This window comes from Lycium barbarum, chromosome 4 (genome assembly GCF_019175385.1).
Source record: "Lycium barbarum isolate Lr01 chromosome 4, ASM1917538v2, whole genome shotgun sequence".
Classification (NCBI taxonomy): Eukaryota; Viridiplantae; Streptophyta; class Magnoliopsida; order Solanales; family Solanaceae; genus Lycium; species Lycium barbarum.
The window spans coordinates 12,171,161-12,191,690 of NC_083340.1; positions in this window are offsets into that span (position 1 = coordinate 12,171,161).

Consider the following 20,530-nt stretch of genomic DNA (forward strand, 5'->3'; position numbering starts at 1 on the left):
AATTTTCTTACTTCTTTTGAAAAAAAAAAGAAGGGCGTGTCTTAGCTAATGGATATTTCAAATCCTTTTCTGCCAACAAATAAATGATTTGAGTAAAGAGAAAGTAGATAGTAAAAGAAAAATCAAGAAAAGGCGATGAAGAGTGAAGAAGAAAATATTTGACTCACATTTTTATCGTGTTTGCATGTTCACGTATCATTTCACAATTTTTTAATTTTTATATGACTTTGTTCGTTCCATCATTGAATCAATTAAAACTGTTTTGAAGCATCAAACATGTAACAAAAATCACAATATTGAAAAGTGGCAAAAAGATTAATGACATAAGAAGAGGTACAGGATATAGTCTACACAACGACTATTTAAATATTTTCTTCGAAAATACAAGATAGTACAGAAAATAAACTAAAAGAGAGCATCAATGGATGAAAACTTGATGAATTTAATGTTGAACGGATTTGATATGTTGAGTCTAAAGATTACTTGTGACAGTCCACTGTCTTGGAATAACGTAATGCAAGAATGATCTTTGAGCACTTCATGGATTCTTTGATTACAATTTTGAGTTTATTTTTGAATATCTTTTTATTGGGATACTTGCTTGAACATGATTTTTCTGTAATTCCTATCATGTGGAGTCTTACGTTTTTAGGAGCAAAGAAAGCTCTTGTTAAAACAGTAAATGCTATATGTTTATGCGCATATTTTGTCAAAGCTCGAATCTATGACACGTATTATCCTTTTTCGCCAACATGCCTCACGAATTTGTCTCTCAAACTACACCATCATTGCCCAAAACTGTGTATCACGTGAACTTATGTTATGCCTTATGAAACCTTTCACATACTTTACTATATATTTTTTTTTATAGGTGATTCTCCATTCAGAGCGGGATTCATATCTTTACTTCTTTTGTTCACTTCAGTTATCAGTTCAGTTTCAATACTTAGAGTTCGTTCTTTCAGTTGCTTTACATACCAGTGCAATTCAAATGTACTGACCTCCCTTTTGCCCGGGGCTTGCATCTCGCGATGCAGGTAACGATTTTTAGGACGACGAATCTGCTCGCTAGGATTTCCAGTATCTGCTGATTGGTGAGCCCCATTCTTCCGGAGCCTTGTTATTATTTTACAGATAACTGATAACTGATGTGAACTTCTCAAAGTCAGTCCTTCACTTTAACTCAGCCCTCATCCGCCTACCCTCTATTATGCACACATTTATACAACTTAATTATGATTGATGTATTCTAACTCTTATTTTAACTGTAAAGATCAGATGCTTGATCTAATATAAATATCAAATACTGGTAAATATCTATCAAATTATAATTATCCTATTGTTTAAACCACCTTCAAGTTGTCTGTATGTCTTTCTTACCATCTCGTATGTATGTTGGATATATATCCTATCAATTATCGCAATAAATAATGGCAGCTACACACAGAGGCGTATGTAGCCTATAAGGTTGGGGTTCAACTGAACCCCAAACTTTGGACGCGGAGTCTAAATTTATGTGTAAAAAATTATTAAAATTGCAATAAATAGTAGATATGAACCCCTAATTTTAAAAATATAATGGGTTCAATGCTAAAATTCTATAGATTGAACCCATAAAATTTAAATCCTGAATCCGCCTCTGGCTACACATGCAACAATTTTGCTTCGGTCGACAATTATTTGCTCAAAGACTTATTGTATGTACTGATTCTGAGAACATCTGGCCAAGCTAGCCAGAAAGGAATAATAAAAATTGTACTACTCCACTAATAATGAATATGGACCCCTGAAATGAGGTGCAGTGCGATACTGACAGTAGCTAAGCGTCAATACTCAATACATTAAAAAAAAAATTGAACATTTCTGAAAATTAACACAGGCAGTTCAGTGACGTGGCTAGTTTATTTCTTGTGTATTTTTGTTACTTTTCGTTATGTGATTATGTTAGGTAATAACCCCGTTTCCATTTTTCTATTTGATACTCCTTCAGTTTTACTTTATTTGTCACATTTACGATTTAGAGAGTAAAAAGGGATCTTTTTACCACTTTTAAAAAAAAATATTTTATCAATATTTAAAATTATTTACTATTTTAATTTATAATACCTTTTATGTAGTTTAAATATGCGAATTATATTTTTAAGAACTTGAAAAATGTACGTACGAATTCACACAAAAAACTTAAGTACTTTGATATCAAACATAGTCCTGATCAGCTTCATGTCATTTGATCCTTTCGCCCACCTGCTGCTAATGGAAGCTAAGTTAGCCACCACCTGATGCGTATTTCTTGGCCTTCAAGATAACCAGATAAGCAAACAACGTCAATAGTATACATTTACGTTAAATCATAAAAAAACAATGTTGTCAAAACCAAATCAAGTTTGAGTACAAATTCATTTTGACAAATTATAGTTTAGAAAAACATAAACAGATGATGTGTTGATTTCTTCCAAATCGAAGATCTACAATAACGTAGAAGATACTGCAAGGGTATGATATGCCCTCCAGCTGCCTAGTTTAGTACGTAGTTTCATTTAGGTCCATCTAATCGTAATTTATTGAACCAAACGAGAACCCCAAGAATTTGACTTTTCAAAGTCAAAATTGCAATTGAGTCAAATGCCCCAAATGTCCTTTCCATATTTCCATTTGGTCCGTTAACCATTAAGGGGTCGTTTGGTTTGAACACAAGTTATGATGGGATTAGTTATATTGGATAAGTTATCCCAGGATTACTATTCCACCCTCTAATGGGTATAAGTTATCCCAGCACCATTTTTAATTCTAGGATAACTTATCCCACGATTAGTAACCAAACAAAGGATAAGATGGTACTATATATTTATCCCATCACTATTTTTGCTTATCCATCTTATCAAACCATCCAAAAATCTGATGCGTTTACTTTGAAATATACTGTCCTCCATACGAGACTATTTTGTAATGACGTAGTAGTACCCATTACTTTTAGTACAAAATTGTTTCTAGTCAAATGGAAAAATTAATTAATTAGGCATTCAGAAACAGATGGAAGAAGAATTGGCCCCTGACTTTAGGTCCATAACGTCTTGAGGAAATTAATTAAGTCGTATGAAATTAGCATAGGATATCAGTAACTAATTAATAGAGGTGCAACCAAAATAATGTCATTTGTTAGAGTCTGAGCGACGTACCAAACTCCAATCTATAATTGTTAGACGAGAAACGTTTTGATATAAATTTATCCATGCTCAATATTTACGCCAACTAATAAGTATAATATATTCACATACACATTTATAATTTAATTGTAGTTAAGTGATATATATGTAGTTCATGCCTGTTTACCTCGAATTTGGATAATCAATTAAATTTGTAAATGGGTATAGAATATGTGTTTGGGTCTCAATGTACACTAGATGAAGAAAACAAGTGTATGAATGTTTTGTAATAAAGCGGCTGACAATAGCGACTTGCTGTGGGTATGAACACTTATGAGCAATATGAAATATTTGATGGAAGAAGTAAGATAAAGATGAAAATAACAGATCACAGCCGAATCCAATATTTAGAGAGAAATTATATATATTTGCTATTACAATTGTTCTTGAAAGTGAGGAGGCCAACCCCTTCAAAGGAGGGGGATCAGCTCTATTTATAGTGTTGCCTCCAAGGGCCTTATACAATACAAGTCATTAAAATAATAATAAGGACAACTTTGAACGGATTTGGTGGGATTAGGTTGGTCGTACGGTCTGACACACGCATGGTTGGTGGTTGACCGGGCAGGACGCTACTGACGTGTGGCCTGTGTGCAACGGGCGTACCAGACTAACGGCACGGGTACTCGGGGTAACGACCTCGATCAACTCGGTGATAAATGAACCGGAACAAATGGTAAGCTCTATCAGCTCCGGACAAGCGTCCCTTCGGTTCGGAATGAGACTCTTCGTGTACGTTCTTGTTCCTTTCTCTATCCGGTTTGACTCATATCCGGTATTTACCGTATAGAATGCCAGGTTTTTAATCCCATTTTCCAATATTTATATCAGTAATGGACGTCAAAGCACGTGCATTTTGGTTGTTAAATGATTCATGTACCCTTCACCACCCTCCGGCTCCTATTCAATCACCAATCATTTCTCGGGTTATCAAGTTTATTTTTTTCTGCTTTTGGACGTTAATTGGCATAACAATAGATTTTTTTTTTAATAGAAAGCGTTTTCCCCTTACGATTCCTATGCCACTCGTTCGAATTTAAATTAAGCGAATAATTGGATTCCAAATACCAAATTGTTACAAATAAAAAAGAATGATAAACTAAGAAAGCATAACATATAATGACAGTCATCACATGAAGGTGTTATAAATTGTTTAAATAAAATTAAATATTTAAAATGAGAATGTGTCTTTTAAATGAAAAAATGTGTTTTTTCATACTTTGGTTACCACTAGTTCTATTTGAATTCAACTCCTTCTGATTTCTAACGTTACTTTACAGGAAGAATCCTTCTTTACTGTTTCTCAAAACTGTTTCCTCGTCCAACTTCTACTAAAAAAAAAAATCAAAGTTTAATTAAGTTCTTGATTTAATTTCTTGATGCATTTCTCCACTATTTACTTAGTGAAGGCTTGTTATATTTATTAAAGCTATTTACATATAATCTCATAGCAATCTCGTTGCTGAGATGGAGCAAATATTATTTTTAGGTATAAGCGCACCTCACGTGTTTCATGCCTTAGCAATTTTTTTTTTCCTTCATATTTTGCAAGCCTTTATCTTTGCGTTCTTGAATGATATGTTCTAAGGGGTCGTTTGGTTTAAGGTATAAGGTGGGTTATCCCAGCATTAATTTTTATACCATGTTTGGTATAAGGTATAAATTAGTGCTGGGATAAATTTATACCTTGTACCAAACATGGTATAAAAATTAGTGTTGGATAACCCAACTTATACCTTTTTAACCCACTTATACTGGGATTATTTTATACCATCTTTTAGATGGTATAAAATAATCCCAATAGATGAGATAAATTAGTCCCGGGATTATAATCCCGGGACTAGTGAGTCCTTAAACCAAACGACCCCTAAGAGAAGACTAGCATGGATAAACGAGATTGCACTTCTCCTTTTCCTTCAATGAGGTAAGGAAGAAGCAACATCACCAGTGTGTACATGTGGGCTGCGGGGGTTACTTTGTATTTGCTTCAATTATTCAAAGCTCCCCTATATGCAAATCAATGACCTCAAGTCCTCAACCCTCCTATCATCACTCTCCACCCCAAAAAGCAGAACAATAACAATAATTAAAAACAGAAAATCTCAAAAACCAAAAATCTCTTAAAAGTTATTCATTGGGATCATAACTGTGGACTGTGGAGTCATTTTTTGAGGGCCCTCTTAGTAGGTTTGCTTTTATTTTTTCTCAATATTTTCTGTGAACTTATCTAGGAGTAGATGTAACTTTTAACTGCTTGCAGAGATTTATGTGAAAGGACGAAAAAGAGATGGGGAAAGAAGGTCCATTTCGTTTAATTTTTGCACAATTAGTAATTATTGTTGAAGTACTAATAGTACATTATGTTTACACAAGTGGTGCACTTTTAGTCAAACTCTCAAATATTTTTTTATAAATTTAACGGAAAAGAACAAAATTGCCCCTAAACTTTTAGAAAAGGTATAAAAATACTTTTTATTCATCTATTTTGCTAAAACTACCCCTCAATTCAACTTTTTGGCTCATTTATTCCCCTTGACTAACGGACAACACTAATTTTTTTAAAAAAAATATTTAAATTGCACATGACATTTTATTACTGAAAAATTGATTTATTTTAAAAAAAAAAAAATCTGAAAAGTCGTTATTTGTAGAATAAGGAAAAATAATTTTTCAACATCCGTTTCTTTAAAAAACAAATGTAGTAAGCCTTTTATATATATGGAAAAAAAAACAGAATTGCATTTTCATTAAAACATGTGGAATTTTTTTAAATTTGGAAAACTTTTTTTAACGAGTAAAACCTTGACTAACGAACAACACTAATTTTTTTTTTCTTTTCAAAATGTGAATAACTGGATTTTTATAAAAATCTGAAAATATTAAATTTTTTATAGAAAAACTGTGTTTAAAAAAAAACCAGAAAACTATCTTTTTTTAAATCTAGAAGAAAATTATGGAGTATTAGTTTTGCACATTTTACTTAAAAAAAACAATCAGTTTTTCAGATTTAAAAATTGAATTATCTAAAAAAAATGGGGTTTCCACCCGTTAAAAAAAAGTTTTCCAAATTTAAAAAAATTCCACATGTTTTAATGAAAATCCAATTCTGTTTTTTTTTTATATATATAAAAGGCTTACTACATTTGTTTTTTAAAGAAACAGGTGTTGAAAAATTATTTTTCCTTATTCTACAAATAACGATTTTTCAGATTTCTTTTTAAAAAAATAAATCAATTTTTCGGTAATAAAATGTCATGTGCAATTTAAATATTTTTTTAAAAAAAATTAGTGTTGTCCGTTAGTCAAGGGGAATAAATGAGCCAAAAAGTTGAATTGAGGGGTAGTTTTAGTAAAATAGATGAATAAAGGGTATTTTTATACCTTTTCTAAAAGTTCAGGGGCATTTTTGTTCTTTTCCGTTAAATTTCTAAAAAAATATTTGGGAGTTTGACTAAAAGTGCACCACTTATGCAAACATAATGTACTATTAGTGCTCCATGTGAAAGAATATGTATGATTTTGATCCAAACTCAAACATAATGTATGATTTTGATCCTTTTCTCGATTTATATATTTACGTCTCCACCAATTTAAATATAATAATCAAAGGCATATCCTCCGGTAATTTTCTTATGATTTTTTGTCTAGATAGAGCGAGCTTACTTCATTTGTCTACATAAGAAACCATAATGCTCTAGTAGCCTATAGGTTCTGCATCATATTGTACACTGCAGATTCCACTTTTGCAATAATATTATAATATGATATAATCAAATTTACCATTATATCTTGTTTATATTTACGCCAAACAGAGATGAAATTCTATAAGAAAAAAGCAATTATAAAGTCCAAAATTAAAAAAATCAGAGCGAGAGGGCCTTTAGGAAGAATAAATAGAATACATGTCCTTAAAAAAACTCTGTAATAATATTAACACGTGACTATATTATCTATATTAATAACAGAGGGACATGACAGAAGTTCAAAAATGGAAATGGGGACCGATTACACTTCGAAGACAGATCATCAAACAAAAATGTATAACATAACAGTAGAATTAATAATAACGGAAATGACTCATTTATGCCACTCGTCAATAGTTTGGCTCATTTATGTCACTCATCAATAGTTTGACTCATTTATGTCATCGCTCGTTACCAAAATGACTCATCCATGTCATTTTTCATTAACGCCGGTTTTATAATACCAGATATGACACGTGGCTCCCATTAGAGGTCTACGTCATTTAATTAAACCAGCCAAATTTTAAATACCAAATTAATAAAAAAATCCGATTCATACACCTTACCCACCCACAACCATAATCTAGTTGGAGGCCACGTGTCATATATGGTATTGTAAAACCAACTTTAATGAAATATGGTATGGATGAGTCATTTTAATAACAGGCGATGGCATAAATGAGTCAAACTATTGATGAGTAGCATAAATGAGCCATTTCTTATAGTTCAATGGCATAAATGAGCCATTTCCTATAGCTCGATGGCATAAATGAGCCAAACTATTGATGAGTGACATAAATGAGTCATTTCTGATAGTTTAATGGCATATTTGAGCCTTTTCTGTAATAATAATCATATCGATTTATCAAGTTATATGACAATTCATTTAGGAAAACACATGCTTGCAAAGGAGATTAGGAGAGAGTCATGACTCATCACTATCACTAAACAGGACCGGCTCAAAGTTCTCGGTGGCCTAAAGCCAAATCTTAATGAGAGGCCCTAACTTTTCTTTTTAAAAAACTTCTAATATATTTTTATTATGAGGTCTATTTTTTCTAATAGGTGCAATCAACATTAGCAACTAATGTAAGTTTTTCATCCCTTTTTTTATTTAAAATTATACTTTTTTACTTTTAAATACTATTCCCCCGTCTCAATTTATGTGATATTTTTCGCTTTTCGAGAGCCAATTTAACTAAATTTTGAAGTTAAATTAAATTAGATTAATTAACTCAATATTTTAAGATTAAAATTTATATATTTGAAAACTACATGAAAAGTACGATAAGTTACAATTTTTCTCTTATCGATTTGGTGAAATAATACATTTAAAAATGTTGGTTAAAGATTATGCAATTTGAATCTCGGAAAACAAAAAATATTACGTACATGAAGACAGAGGAAGTAATTATTTAAAAATAATAATAATTCATGAACCTATTATTAGTGAAAATGGGACACCCAAAAATTTAGGGGCCTAAAGCCATTGCTTAGGCAGCCTTGCCCTTCAGCCGGCACTGTCACTAAATAATAATCCTGGACGTGAAGAAGGGAGTATCAATTATAAAAGGAAACAAATAGTATTAACATTGTAAAAAAGAAAGAAGAAACGAAAACGTCGGTCCTGTAAAAATAATAACTATAGAGGTAAATTTGGGCACTACACATGCAACAACATAACCTAAATGCTTTGGTGTAAAAAGAGTGATTTTCCAAATAGTAATGTTAAAATATCGATTGTTGTCATTCCCATTTTTGTGTAGGGACTTAATAGCTCAGTTGGTTGGCTACCTGAACTATCACCTTATTGGTGAGGATTCGAATCCTCATATTGTAATCGCCTCCCCCATTTCCCCTTTGTTGACACCCAATTTTGTCCCGCCTCTCCTCCGAAATACATATTTGCGCTTCTAATATTTTCAAAAAAAAATAATAATAATAATAATATATATTATGTTTACTATAGTTATTGGTCTCTTATCAATAACGGCGTTTTATTATTCTGTTACAACTATTATTATTATCATTATTATTATTATTAATAACTATTATTATTATTCTTAAATTATCATTATTACTAATTGTCATTATTATTATTATTGTTAATTACTAATCACTATTATCAGCGTTATTTTGTTATCAACTATTAATCATCATTATCATCGTTATTTTATTATTAATTATTGTCATTGTTTTATCAATAATTGTTATTTATTTATTATCATCATCATTATTATTATTATTATCATTATTATCTTATTATTACCACTATTATTGTTATTATTATTAATTTATTAACGTTTTGTCACTATCAATAATTGTTATTTATTATTGTTATCTTGTTATTAATTATTATCATCTTTATTATTATTATTAATTATTATCATTATTCTTATTGTTATTTTGTTATTAATTATCAATATTTGTTATCTACTATTATTATTATATCTATTATTATTTTTATCACCATTATCATCAACATTATCATTATTACCGTTATCATTATTGTTATTAGCAGTATTACTACCGCTATTTATTTGCTGCTATTATTTAGTATTATTCAAACTTGCATTTCTCAACGTTTCTACCAACTTCCGCATACGCATCGCATTTACTTCACACATTTTAATGATAGCGTTTGTTATTAAATATTATTGCACGGTCATTGCAACATCATGTAATTTTATTATCCGGATCTTTTATAATCGCATATTTCCGTATTAGGTGATATTCTGGCACCATTAGTACATCGTTAATCAAAATGGGTCTTTTATTCAAATTTAGAAGCCAAACTATTTCTTGCACTCGGTCCGTATTTTGATTTATCGGATCCCAAATCAAAGTCCAATCAACTCATAAATATTTTGACCAGCCCATATTTTGACCCAAATTTTAGGACCAGTCCATGCTCTTAATTCAGCCCATTCATTTAATACTCAGTCCAAAAAATAAATTGACCCAGCCCACAAATTTTCGGATCCGGCCCACCCCGTTCAAAATAAGGGAAACCCTTTTAGGGTTTCCCATCATTTTTTTCTCCTTTTCCCGTCCGCCGCCCCTACTCCTCTCTCTCCTCTCCTCCTCTCTCTCATCTTCTCCGCTCCCTTCCTCTTTCCCCCCACTTCTCTCTGTTCCTCTCCACTTGCCCCTGTCCCCCCACGTTCTCCTGTCCCCCCCGCTCCTCTCTCTCTTCCTCAAAACGAAACCCTAGCCCCAAATCCGAAAATCTAGCTATAAATAATCGTTTCCTAGAATGAGTAAGGGGGAGATTTTTTTTGGTTCATAAAATTACCTTGAATGACTGATTTTTCGGATCAGTGAAAACCCCTCCCAAAAATCAAAGTCTTTGAATCGCCAGATTTACCCCAAAAATACAGATCTTTGATTGTCTCCAGTTCTCTTTTTAAAACATAGGTTTTCAAATTTTCTCGATATTGTCACGAAAAAATCAAATCTTGTTCTGTTCTTGTCGAATTTTCGTTTGAATTTGAATACACGCGAGTTCGAATTTCGACGTGTTTCGAGGTATATCGGAAGCTCGAATCTCACTTCGCTGCGCCCGAAGGAGGTAACTTCTTCTCTTTAAACCATTTTGCCCGCAGTCTGGTCTACATATATGTCTGCTCTGTTTGGTGTTTTAGAGGAACTCGTCTTGATTTGTTTTGTGTACTGATTTTATTTTCTGTTTGTTATGTGTTTGTTAATATTTGTGATCGATAATTAAAACTAAGGATTAGTTCAGAGTTGTTATGGAGTCTTAGTATCATAAGTTTGTTTCTGTTTAGTTTAATGTAATACCATTTGTTTATAGGTTAGCTCAGCTGCTATTGCATTATTATTTTAATATAGTCCAGTTTCCAGTTTGGTGTTAGTTTTTGTCTGATTAATCCTTAAGTATGTTATTGGCTCTTATGTAAGTTTGGATGCTGTCTATTATCTTATTTGATTGGTGTTCATGTTAATTCATTCTTGGTCAGGTATCCTCGCTCCATAAATTTAAATCATGTGTAAGGGTCATTTTAATCTGCAAAATAGTTTGATTAATAGTGGCTTGAGTCATTGGCACCTATATGAAACTCCGTTACTGTTAGTTATCCTCTATACTCGTATGATTTCCCCCTTTGATTCAGTTAATCACGAGTCTGTTTAGCTGAATGTTAATGAAAGCACATTCATCTGTTTGTCATAGTTAAATAATTCCATGGTAATATGAATTATATATATATATGGTTGGCTTGCTATTTCTTAGAATAATGTTTGCTTTAGGCCAGGTCAGTAAGCCCCTTTTTTTTTTTGGCAGTGAATTAAACATTTCTGTTCGGATTATGTGTTTTATGTGCTTCATTTCTTTTGTTTGGTTTATTGTTGGGCTAGTCTAATAGTTTGACAGAATCAAAAGATATTATCCCAATTTCGCGTGAGATTATGCTTGGGTAGTTTCTGCATAGGAATTAGTTAATTAGTAGTCTTGAATTAACGTCAATTCTGTCTTAGTTTACACATCAATGTTAGCGGGTAGCAGTTGAGTTCGATCAGCCCATATGTGAATCTCCTCCCTTTAGTTGCTTTATTTCTGTTTTATTCTGTTTGTTTATCCTGCTATGTGTTCATTTGTTAATCAATATTTGGTAGTGCGAGCATGATTAGGGTGCATTTAGATACGGTTTGGCAGTTAAGTTAGTATGCTTAATTTGTGTTGTTTAGATAAAACTGTTGTTGAATGGCTATCTATATAAGCTTGTTGGCGGGTGATGGCTTAAATATGGTAAGTAAGCATTTAGCGGTCTATTAGTTAATTTTTCCTGATTGATAGTTGCTTAAGCAGGGTCAGAGTCAAGTTTGATTGGTTATGATCATTTAATCCATGTTAACTCTAAGAAGCCTTGTTTGTTGGTCTGAGATCAAATATCTGGTTATGTGACATTCTTCATGTATGAGTTGAATATCAGTATTTTGTCTTAACTGTCCCATATAAATTGGGAATGCACTGTTTCCCCTTTGAAATTTCAGTGTCCTATTTGCCTGTCAGTCCTTTACATGGAAATTCATGCTTACTCTGATTTCCTACGGTCATAATAAGACTGAAAACAAGGAACAAACCATCTAGCATGCATACCTGTCTGGTTATGTGCCATACTGCTAGAATATGATGTCAATTTGCACCTATGTCGATTTTCTACCTCAATAGATATCTACTATGCCAGTTTGTTTTTTTGATGTTACCCTATTGCCAATATGCTGAGTCTGTACCCTACCTGAAGTCTGTTGAATTTATCTATCGTGGACATATTTAACTTAGCTTTAGTTATGCCATAAGATTACCAAGAAATGTTGTCTGAGCTCTCCATTATGTGTAGGACCTGAGAGGACTGTGCATGTTGATTAAACCATGCATAAGCCACTGCCTATGATGGCTGTTTCTTTATGTTATACAATGAATAAAAGTAAAGTGAGTTCATAAGTGTGAGTTTGTGGTTGTTGAAATCTCCAAATACTGTTGGATGTGTCCAAGATGTATGCCCTTGAATCATAACAGTCCTTTGCTAAGTTCTGTAATTTCAATAGCATGTAACTTGTTCCCTATATGTAGAAATAGGACTGAGAACACCCCCTAAATATTGTTTGAATCCTGTATATCTCTCTGTACATGCCATGACCTGTTTGTCTTCGAACTCAACTGTTGCTTTACTATGCCAATCTATGCTTGCTGATTCTCTTCATCACTCCTTTCGACATGCCTCTCGGTTTGTTTTTTTTTTTTAAATTTCTGCTTATTCCTTTGGCTGTATCACTACTGCTGCCTGCACTACATGATTTCTGGTCTTTTCCTTCTCTTAAATTAGGAGCTTCCTGAGTTTGGATACACTTTTTTAGCAAATCCTAGAACAGTTGTACTACTTCATGCTTGGCTATGCTTGGTTTTCCCCATTTTCATTCAATTTTGTCATAGTCACACCAGTATGATAATAATACTGCTCCTTGTCCTGTATTAGCCTGCTGATCCCTAAAAAAATGAAGTTGCCTATGTATGTTTGCCTAAACTACTTGGCCCTTTGTCTGGTGTGGCATTTGAGTTAACTTAAAAGTGTAGCATGCTTTCATATAAAAAATGATAAGGTGTGACTTTGTAGGTCCTTTTTTTTCAGTCTCTGTTCATTAACACTAGCATGCATGCTTATCTGACCTAAGCCTCAATAAGAAAATGTGACTTTGTATTTGAATATTTGTCTAGATAATCCTACGACAATATGGTTTCCTTTCTATATTTATAAAATAGGCATGTCTGTTTCAGCTCTGCGCATATATGTTGGACTACTTTTGTTTGGTATATGGGCCTCGTTGTACATGCAATCTGATCTTACATGGTATAAATGTCGGCTGCAAGCTCTCGTTCGAGGCTTGGAATATTTGTTTGTCTGAGTGTCTTTTTTTTTTTGTATATGAGCTAATTCAAGCTCAATATTTAACATTTTGTTTAGGCCCCAGTCTTTTGATTGTACTCTAATCTTTTCATTTTTTCCTTTGCATGACCATCGCATACGAGTCTGAGAGACTCGTCTCCTTCCGCGTTTGGTGTTGGGCTAAAGGCCCAACAAGACTTCTTCTCAACCCATCTCTGTCCGCAGCCCAGTTTAAAGAAATAAATTCTGGGCCAAGCCCAATTCTAACAGCAGCAGCAGCAGTCCAGTAATAAAATTTGCTGGGCCGAAGCCCAACAGCAAATAGTAATCTCAAAATGGGCCGAGCCCACTTAATTTTATTTATGCCTTTGTTTTATTTTATGTCTTTTAACTTGTATGTATTATTTGACTAACACTTTCGTATTTTTCCGTTCTTCCTTAGCTTAGTTGAACTATTGAGGATTAGTAGATAGTTTAGTAAAGGGGTAGTTAGATAAAAAGACTAACGATCAATCTCATAAGTCGTGTTCTTCTCTTTTATGTCAAAACTATTTATAAGCATCTAATATTTATCTTATTTAGAATAACTGATTTACAAATGGCCTAATTTTATATTTTTTTTGAGTCAAAGGATTCACGCTTTATTATCTCGGGAATTTCGAAACGTCATTAACACGTAAATAGGAATTAAAGAACATTTTGAACTTCCAAAAATGCAAAAGTCAATCAATACATCATCGTTTAGTTTGTTTCAAATATTTGTTAAAGCATTACGCAAACTCGCGTTTTCTTTTTTGCTTATACATTTCATGCGAGTTCTATTAGCATCATTAATTAAAATCTTTGCAACATTTATAAGTTATTTTCGTATGGCATTTGCAGTTTCTTTTACGCGAATTATTACATTTTTATCTATAAAATTTCACTTTATACCGCACTTTTTCTTATATTTCAACGTTAACAATATTTACAAATTATATGGCATTTGAAGTCTCCTTTTATACAAATTATTACCTTCTTTTTCATAAGTTTTATTTAGTATTTTATTTTAAATCTTAGCAACATTTATAAACTTCTATTTCAAATAGCATTCTAAAATTCCCTCTCATGCGAATTACTAGTCCCATTTTGACAACCTTATTACTTGAAGTCTTTTTTATAAAATGACATTTAAAATCCTCTTTTGCATAAATTGCTATATTTTACAAGCCTTATCTGCATAAACTATTTTCTTAAAATTTGATACTATATCCAACATTGATTAATTAACCTAAGTTTGGCCGGATAACCATGTTTAACGGATTCTAAAGGATGCCTAACCCCTTCCCTTTAGGATGATATAGAACCCTTACCTAGAATCACACTGGTTAAGCAGACCATTAACAGAGGTTTAGTTTTAACTTTACCTTAGTTAATAATTAGGTGTCCTAATTCACCGTAAAATTAATTAGGTGGCGACTCTTTAAAACAAATCAATTTAGGAATCACCAATATGTTGTACTCCGCTTCAACCCCGTTAAAATGGGGTATAACAACTTGGCGACTCTGCTGGGGACTATTCTAGGTTCTAACCATAACAACTTAGGTTAATAATTAATTTGTTGGATGTTTGGTTGTTTTCTTTTGTTTTTATTGTCTTGTTTGTTTCTTTTATGATTGCTTTATTATGTGAAATTTTCTATGTAATAATGTGTTACTGCTTTCCTTAACTGGCATTCCGTTCATATTTCTTCTACTCCTGGAAATTCACACTATCACACGTACACGCGAGGTGTGTTTTGCGCACCCGCAAATTTCTTTCATAGAATCCAAATTTTAGGAGAGTTGGCGTATGCGCGGGGTGCCCGAGTAACGGGGACCGCGTAGCCTTCTCACTCGAGTAGTCCGCTCGGGAACCTTGTGTCATAGGAAGCCAACTCTTAGTCTGCCTAAGATAGAGCTAAACCAACACCCTTTATTAGGAGCATACATTTCATGACCTAGGAGGTTTAATACCCTTGGTGTATTAAATTCATTAGATGACTTTACCCAAACGTCCAAGCGGGTTCGCGACCCCGAGTGACACCAATCATACTTTATGTGCATGTTTGAAGGATAATTGTGCCTAAATATTGACTATTTGCTCTAATTAATTAAACTTTAGACATAGGAGCTAGAAGTTAGACATAGGAAACTTGTATTTACTTTACTTAAATTAGGAAACACTTTATGTTGTATTCATTTGACATGTAATAAATATTACATTATCTTGTACTTTATTTGAGAAATAGAATCTGTTTAATTAATCAAAGCAACGGGATGACATATTATGACGCACTTTACCCTTCAAACGACGATAGGCCTACCTCTGGCACAAAGGGATCACATGCATATTAGGACGCGTTATTGTTTGATATACTTGTTTGACAACTTGTTTGACTTATTTGATTAATTATTTGCTACATGTCTTACTTGACTTTACATAATCATGACTTTACCTAGATATGTTCACGAGACTAACATCATTTATACTTTATGTTTCTTTTATCTTATTCCCGAAGAAGAGTTGATTCGTGTTGACACTCAATGGCCGACCATCCTTACATCACAAGGTCAAAGACATTATCGTTACCTCAACACAGCTGGGTTGTCCAAGGAAAAGCAAATATTACGTCTGATCCAGCCGCATCTATTTCAACTAGCCGGAAAGCATCATGGTTTCTAATGACCCCCCCGAGATTTCTGAACACGGAACTACTATTCAACGGGATGAACATATCGCCCGCCTGACTCAAGAGATTGAGGATCTACGCGGAGAGCTAAATCGGGTTAGAAACATGACCAACTTATCCATTACACCCCAAAGTCCACCTCCTGAACCTAGGAGTGTCGCACCAAACCCGCCTTATTTTCCATCACTTGAACCTTTAGTTCCAGAACATTTTCCTCCACAAAACAATGCACCTACCAACAACAACTTACCTCCAATCACACCCGTCAACCCACCAAATCAATCACTAGGTAATACTCCTTACATTGCTTTATCCACCAACACTAACCCACCACCTACAATTACTCCTCTAAACCCACCAAACCAAGTCCTTACATATTTTGGCCATCCACAACAACCTTTCTACCCTTACCATTACGTTGAAACCTACCAAGCTCCACTATTCCCTTACCCTGTCTATAGTACTCCACCAAATTACTACCAACCCCCGAGCACCTCAATATCAAAACTTACGTCCATACCAATTTGTCCAAATTTCCACCCACCGAAATCGACCACATACCACACATAGAGCCCGTCCAAACCCTGTCATAAAAAACACCCGTAATTACACTCAGTTCGCTGAACCTCTGTCTCAGTTATTTGAAAGATTGAAAGCGGCAGGCGTGGTACAACCTATTGAAGGGAAAATTCTCAATCCTATCCCAAAATGGTTTGATAGTTCCAAGCATTGCGCATATCATTCTGGAGTTCCTGGGCATGCCACTGAGGATTGCTATGGCTTCAAAAGCAAAATCGAAGCCTTGATTAAGGAAGGAACAATCCAGCTCACTGGAGCTCGACCCGATATGGATCGCCATCCCTTTTCCTACTCACAAAAACGCCAACGTGAACATGATAATTATCGAAAAGTTAAGAATCGGAAGGAGGCTGTTACGCCAATTGGAAAAGATGGAGAGAGGCGTGTCATCAACGTTCGTTGCGCCTGTGGGGATGATCCGAAAACAAGTGCCAATGAAGATGGCTGCAACAACTACTGAGACACCAACCATCCAGGGTACAGAACCAGGAGAGACTCTGAAGAACTGGACTTGTACTCCGTCCCTGATTCGCCAGGAGCCTTGGTAGCATGAACATGTAGTGAACTTGTTTTCTTTTATTGATGCTTGAACCGTACCCAAAATTTTGTTTGTTTTGCTTCACCTCGTGGAAGCTTGAATTGCAAAACTATGAATGCATTTCTGATTTTCCTTAATCATCTATTGTCTACTTCACTTATCAAATCGGCCAACTCTACGATTGTGACATGAACGAATAGACAAATCCTGAGAGAGTAACAAAGAAACTAGGGGGCAAGACAAGATTCCACTCGAAAGAATTTTTAAATTGCCAATAGGTGATGACGTAAACCTGAAAGCTAGCAAACCAAGAACAAATCAAAGGACGGCAATAGGTAAGACAATCTAGTTTTGCAACCTTTCCTTTAACAGCAGTCCGAACTACGTTGACCTGATTCCCATGGTGGGATACGTAGGCAGCCCACATAGGGTTCGGTTGCTTTATAACAAAAATCCAAAATATTTTATGCGTCACGAACTACGCTTGACCTGATTCCTCGGTGGATACGTAGGCAGCCCACATAGGGACTCGGTCATACTAGGTTAGAATTTTTCCCATTTGCATACATACGAACTACGTTCTGACCTGATTCCTTGGAGGGATACGTAGGCAACCTATACAAGGTTCGGTCACACCGCATCATAAATTTAGCATACTTTTCTGAACCCCAAACTGGGGCATATTTTGAAAAGATATAGACGAAAGAACGGTTGGACATCGACAATATTTAGGCTATCAGACAGGAAGTATTATAGACCAATTACTTTAGAAGTGTCACAATCTGAAGTTGGCAGAATATTTTACAACTTACATATATATACATTTACATATATATCTTTCCTTACATACATACATCTACACAACTTATATACATATAGTTACATTTCCTTATACATATACTTGCATACCTACCTTTCAAATGAAATACTTTCTTTCAATTATTTCACTACTGTCCATCTACCGAGGCTTGAACGGAGATCACAAGATCCAAACAAACAAGACAAATGGAGCGCCAACAACGTCAAGCTTCGAGTCAAACACAAATCAACTTCCCCCTCCCCAAACTAAGAATTTTTCTTTGAGTGCAGGAATCAAAAGGCCACGAAATCAACAGTCAAGCCTAGGTCACGGCTAAAAGCATCGCCTAGCCATTGTGGCCTCGCCTCAAAAGCCATGCGGCTTTGCTTTCAGCCTTATCTTTTTTTTTTTTTTTTTTTATTTATTTTTTATTTTATCGAAATAATTCTATAACTTTATACACCTGTTTTTGAAGGTTGACGAGATTAAAGACGAATCAAATCAGGATTACGTGCCATCAATTCAGCCTGTCACGATACCGTCAAACTACAAATTCTAGAGCTTCTTGTGTCCTTCTTTTACGGGTTATCTGGCATTAAACATTATTTTGGCTGCGAATCTGCATTAAGGACGAGACACAATGGCAAAAAGATTTGAGTCATTCAACACCGGTGTGGGGTTGGTGCAAGCGCAAAATGAGGATAGCGAGAAGAATGTAGTACAAAGAAGCGTATTGGTCAATTTGGAAAATACCCTCAGCCTTCTTCCTAACACAAGTTCAGCTTCCAGCTCTACCCAAAACATTTCCTTCACTATTTCTCCTCACCCAGCTCCTACAAACATACCGCCAAGATACTCTATTAAACCAGAAGCTTTGCAAGTCACATTGATACCTAATGTCCAAAAGCCTGCACTTGCAGCGCCCTTCACAGAAAACCAGCAAAATCAGCTAGCGGTATACCCACACAAGAGATTGAGAAATGAAATGAATACAATCAATCAGAATAACTCGAATAGAGAGCTTCACAATTTAAGGAGAATTATCGAAGAAGAGATGCAGGCAAGAAATGTCCAAAGTTTAAGATATGAAAGTTTGTGCATGCTTCCGAATGTTGATTTGCCGCCAGGATTCAAAGTGCCAAAATTCAACACCTTTAATGGCAGAGGAAATCCTGTTACGCACTTGAAGGACTATTGTAGCAGATTAATGGGAATTGGACAAGATGAAGCCATAAGAATGAAATTGTTCATTCAGAGCCTATCAGGGTTGGCGTTAGATTGGTACACGGAACAAGACTTTCGCAAATGGTACACATGGGAGGACATGGCCCGCGACTTTGTAGAACATTTCAAATTTAACATCGGGGTTAGTCCAAATCTGTATGATATGCTTGAGATAGAAAAAATGCCACATGAGTCTTTTCAGGAATATGCCATCCGGTGGAGATTGGAAGCTTCAAAAATACACCCTCCGTTGCCCGAGAATGAGCTGATTTCAACTTTCATCCAAATGCAAAAGGGCATATATTATGAAAAGTTGTTATGTGCGCGGTTACGCGACTTTTCTGATTTAATTCAAGTTGGAAAGCAAGTAGAAACGGGCATTCGAGCAGGAAAAATTGTTGACACTTCATCAGTACAAGAAACTTTTCAAGCCGAGACATTCAACAACTTGCAAGGCAAAAACAGAGAGACCGACTCAACTGTCAGGTCCACACGTCAGCCGCAATCACGGCAGAACCATCAATGTTCGCGTGATCATGTATACCCTCATCAACGAGGCTTTCAAGACCAACCCGATCAAGCACAGTCTAGCTTACGACAGTCAGAGCACGCAAAATTCCGCACTTTTACTCCTCTTGAAGAGTCATTAACCAGCATATTTGAGAAAATGAAAGCCAAGGGACTCCTGAAGCCAAAGAAAGGATGGATCCCTAAAAGCCTACCGCCAGATTTTGATTGGTCCAAGAGTTGTGCTTACCACTCTAATATTCCAGGTCATGACACAGAAAATTGCCCGGCTCTTAAGCATAAGATCCAGAACATGATCGAAAAAGATAAAATAAGTGTGCAACAAAATAAATTGTGCGACAATGATGGCCCTTCAGTTGCAAATGCAATTATTGTTACCGGTGATCTGTCAAAATTGGCACCGAGACATTTGAAAAGGAAGTGTGGAACTAAATAAGACGATTGAAAGGATCTACCGTCACTAGCATTCTCCACCCATCAACTTTCCTTCTTCTAATTTTTGCTAAAGCTTGTTATGAATTACTTTCGACCTGATTCCTTCGGGATAAGTAGTGTCACGACCCGACTAGGGGGCCACGACGAGCACCCGGTGCTACCCCACCCGGGCACCCCGTTATCATGCATATCATAACATCTAGGTGAACCATAATTCATTTCATGCATTTTAAATCATTAATCAAGCTAGTCCCATTGGACGACCATCATCAATTAACATATCATGGGCATCTATGCCATGTCAAATATACAAGGCCGACGAGGCCAACAAAAGATATACAAAACATAGGCCCACATGGCCAAACA